At 47.4% G+C, this 5,000-nt stretch overlaps 1 protein-coding gene across 1 annotated transcript in view; it reads left to right on the plus strand.

Moving 5' to 3' along the window:
- Positions 1-5,000, plus strand: part of slc12a5a (solute carrier family 12 member 5a) — a 230,664-nt gene that overhangs the window by 117,952 nt on the left and 107,712 nt on the right. The window lies entirely within an intron of this gene.

Here is a 5,000-nt window from a genome sequence, read left to right on the forward strand (position 1 = left end):
TTCTCTACGCACACACCACACACGGCATGCCATCCTCGTGAATGTGATTTTCTCAGCGGCGCGGCTCCTTGTGGGGGGTAAGGGCCACCAGAAGCTTCTGGGCCGCCACTAGGGCCGCTTCTAAGGTTTTGGAGGCCCAAAGCATAACTGGTCAGGAGGCCCCCCTGATCATTAAATAATAATAATAATAGTAATAACCTACTAAGTAATAAATATCTATGTTTTGTAGTGTAATTCAATATTTTTTCCATGGTATTTTTTAGTCCATCTCAATTATAGAGGCCCCAATTGTGGGGGCAAAGCGGTTGGTGCCCCAATCACTGGTTGGTGCCCTAAGCACTCTGCGTACTCTGCCTATGTCTAGCGGCGTCCCTGGCCACCACCAACATCGCCGCCCACAGCATTGCCGCTCACCGCTCTCCGCTCTCCGCTCTCCGCTTGCCTCCCACCCAATTATAGTTTTAGTTCGCGGTTGTTTTTATGAGCAATCACCGCTCGTGCCACCGAGAAAATTACCGGCCGATAAACACAGTGATTATCTCCACCGCCCCACCGGTGAGCGAGTTATCGCACGCATTCCTTGCGCCGCTGAAACCATGACAACAGAGCGGGGGGGCGAACGACAGCAAAGGCAAGCAGGAGCAGGTAGCCTCCCCATGTGGGCACCCTGCTGTCCCCTTGCTCAGCACAGCACAACACAACACAACACAACATCGGCACATTCAGTCACACGGCCAGCATGCTCAAAATGACACACTGCAGCACACACTGTCTCAACAGTACACCCTTGTCATTGGTCCCGCGAGGGGGGGTAAGGTGTTACAGATTCTAAGGGCCCGACAGCTCTGACAGGGCCCTAGAAGGATGCTGATAACATAATTTGTCATTTTGGGGGCCCAGAATTTTTATCTTTCTTACATTTTTATCAGCGCCCCTGCCCTTGTACACATTTCTTTGTAGAAAAGCCGCACTCTCAAGTGTGATTCTTGCATCTTATTTTAGTGGGTTAGCATGACAGACAGGTGTTTCGGCCTAATCCTTCTTCAGCGTCTTGACGCTATACGCTGAATTCGTCTAGCCTCAAGACAGATTTAGTGAATGATGAGGAGAGAGAGAGAGAGAGAGAGAGAGAGAGAGAGAGAGAGAGAGAGAGAGAGAGAGAGAGAGAGAGAGAGAGAGAGAGAGAGAGAGAGAGAGAGAGATGACAGGGGATTATAAATCCCCTTAAAAGGGAGTAAAAGGCCAGTAATGACAAATGTTGTCGCTGTCCATGGTGCTGATGCACAGCCGATATACTGATATACAGTTACTCAGTTACTGTAATGGAGTTGGGGAACTGCTAGCCTGATTATCATCTACTTTCAAATATCTTCGAGACTTGGTCTAACTTAGAGCATAACAATTAACGTTTCCCAAACAGCATGGTTGACCCGCCTCCCTTGGTTTGCTACTGGTCCAGGCCAGAAAAGGCTCTGCCGAAGTTTAAATCAATTATCGTCTTGGACCCAATAGAACGTTTCTGCTTAAACCAGATCACTGCCTTGACCATGCCTCATCCCAGCACCGTTGGAGCTGTTCAAAGTTGATTGCTTCCTGACAAAAGTGGGTGGAGTTCCCAATTTCCCTGGAGCTCAGAAACTATATTTGTGCTCCTGGCCTGACTAGGAGGGCGCGGGGAACTGCACTTGGCAACTGACAAAAAGATCATACTGCATACGTGGAAGAATGTTCTTCAGGCAGTGTGTGTGTGTGTGTGTGTGTGCGTGTGTGTGTGTGTGCGTGTGCGTGTGCGTGTGTGTGCGTGCGTGTGTGTGTGCATGTGCGTGTGTGTGCGTACGTGTGTGTGTGCATGTGCGTGTGTGTGCGTGTGTGTGTGTGTGTGTGTGTGCGTGTGTGTGTGTGTGTGTGTGTGTGTGTGTGTGTGTGTGTGTGTGTGTGTGCGGTGTGTGTGTGTGTGTGTGTGTGTGTGTGTGTGTGTGTGTGTGTGTGTGTGTGTGTGTGTGTGTGTGTGTGTGTGTGTGTGTGTGTGTGTGTGTGTGTGTACAACCCTATGACTGCCTATGACTGTGTCGCTGAATAGTAGGTTGACAGTAAGACTGACTCAACACCACAACTAGTAGACTGACAGAGAGACAGACATAGTGTCAGACACTATGGCAGACAGACTGGCTGCCTGCATGGATGATAGGCATTTACACAGTGGGGAGATGAGCTGCCTGTCAGGACTGAGGAGAGGAGAGGAGAGGAGAGGAGAGGATAGGAGAGGAGAGGAGAGGAGAGCAGAGGAGAGGTGGTTGGAGGAGAGGAGAGGTGAAGGAGAAGAGATGGGTGTAGGAGAGGAGAGGGGAATGGAGGAGAGGAGAGGAGAGGAGAGGAGAGGAGAGGAGAGGAGAGGAGAGGAGAGGAGAGGAGAGGACAGACGAGACTCTCCAAGGGAGCCTAAACATCGTTCTGTCTGTCAAACTCCATTATTTCCCTGGCGGTGTGTATGTCTTGCCGCTTGTCAAGACAGCGTGATGATATTTGATTATTTTTCTGCCACATGCATGTACACGCACACTCGCACACACACATGCCCGCCTGCCTACCCTTTTCGCAAGCATTCAAACACAAACGCACACACACACAGCACAGCACAATTTGCAAGATGCTAAAGTGATTTTGGACAAAGGTCCAACCCACAGAGGTGTATGTGTATTGACATGTTGACCCCGTCCGGTCCCCAGGGACCTGGATCAATGCAGCCCAGCATCTCACTCCAACCCCAGCCTCTCCAAGTCTCTCTTTCTGTAACTCAGTGGCTGCCGCGCAAAATCTATTTCCACTGCTGAGAGCGCTTACTTAGGGGCCTGACTTGTATTGGGCACGGCAGGGAAGTGTCTTTGGGCATTCACACTGTACAGACACGCATGTGCATACAGTATACGCGTGCAGTGTGCTGACAGAAACACATGAACGCATGGATGGAGTAGGGGTGTCAATAATAATCGAAATGTATCGATACATTGCGATATAATCTGCCGATTGAATCAAATTGCATCGTATCTTGGGGCGTTGTTAAGTATCGAACATACCCCCCTGCCCAATGCCCTAGCTCCATCACATAATAGAAGTGGGAAAGTTACTGGAAAAAAGTCAAATAGAATCGTATTGTATCGTATCATGGGGCATTTTTAAGTATCGAAAATAATCGAATCACATCGCATCAAATAATAAGATATCGATATTGAATCGTATCGTCATGGAGGCAGTGATTTACACCCCATGGATGGACGCATATTTTGAAACTGAATATTTTGCTCCATTGTCTACAGATAGGGATTGGCTGCGAACATTGATTTAGTAACAAATGAAGATGACTCTACAGTACAACAATGTGAGATTCCTAAAACTGCATTACATTCTGTTGACCCAAAACTGTAAGGTACATTCACCCCTGCAGCGTCATCGTCATAGCGATTTGACAGCGCATTCTAAAAGTGTCACTGTTACATTACATTCTGTGATGTCTCTGAATGCCTTATCTAATTCCATTTTACCTGGCTTTGTGTTATTATGGTTTCCAAGGTGATTCAAACAGTAGTAGTCGGTGGAGGTGGGTCAGGAATTTTGGCTACCTACTCAGCGACGGGACTGGGGCCAAAATAGGTCCAGGCATTTTTGCACGCCCCTCTCTAAATTGTGGGTTAAGTCTGTAAGAGAGGGGTTCCCATCTCCCACCCCGGAACCAAAAAACAGTAAAACTGAAATAAATAGTCAACAGCAGCACACATTCGCAAATATTATTTTGATTTTTAAAAAGTGGTTTCAAGGCCCACTTGGAATACCTTCAGGTCTGTGTCCCACAGCATAGGACCTTGAGAACTGTTTGGGGAGTACTGGGAAATGGGAAGTGAAACGTGAAAGCCCAACTGGGAAACTCCAACTCCCATTGTCATTGTGACACAGCACTCCACAGCACACAAGTGTTCACTGCACACTGCACACAATGAAATTTAATTTTATGCCTCACCCATGCAGGGGGGCAGCCCCCAATGGCGCCCCTAAGGGAGCAGTGTAGCAGGACGGTACCTTGCTCAAGGTACCTCAGTCATGGAGGTGGATGGGGGAGAGCACTGGTTAATTACTCCCCCCACCAACCTGGCGGATTGGGAGTCGAACAGGCAACCTTTGGGCTACAAGTCTGACGCCCTAACCGCTTACCCAAGACTGCACTTTGTATGCCTTAGTATGCCTTGTATGCCAGGCCTACTCGTACCAAACAATGGCAATGATTAGGTAGCTGAAGGCTGTGCTGTCTGATAGTTTTTTCTGTGAAAGAGGTCCAATTCAGGATTTTTCCCGACACAAACAATAGAGATGTGTGTGTGTGTGTGTGTGTGTGTGTGTGTGTGTCAAGTCAAGTCAAGTAGGTTTTATTGTCAATTTCTTTACATGCACTGGTCATACAAAGAATTTGAAATTACATTTCTTGCTTTCCCATACAGACATAGACTAATTAAGGTAAGGACATAGACAGTATAGACATAGACAGTACTTATACATGGACTTAAGACAGTATGGACATAGACAGTGCTCATACAGACATTTAAAGTGCAAGACTGGACAACAGAAGACTTGTAGAGGACATACATTAAGAGGTATTTGTTGTGTTTTTGTGCTTTTCCTAAAAAAAGTCCTTTATAGCTTTCTGACATGGTAATAGTAGCATTTTGAAGAAAATAAATATAAAAAGGTCTGTCAAGTACACCAGCAGCAGTGTGTGTGTGTGTGTGTGTGTGTGTGTGTGTGTGTGTGTGTGTGTGTGTGTGTGTGTGTGTGTGTGTGTGTGTGTGTGTGTGTGTGTGTGTGTGTGTGTGTGTGCGTGTGTGTGTGTATGTGTTTAGTGCAGGTAGAAGGTGCGGTGTGCGTCTCTTGTGTGTGTGTTCGTGTGTCTGTGTGTGTGTGTGTGTGTGTGTGTGTGTGTGTGTGTGTGTGTGTGTGTGTGTGTGTGTGTGTGT

The sequence above is a fragment of the Engraulis encrasicolus genome, chromosome 14, assembly GCF_034702125.1.
Source record: "Engraulis encrasicolus isolate BLACKSEA-1 chromosome 14, IST_EnEncr_1.0, whole genome shotgun sequence".
Taxonomy (NCBI): domain Eukaryota; kingdom Metazoa; phylum Chordata; class Actinopteri; order Clupeiformes; family Engraulidae; genus Engraulis; species Engraulis encrasicolus.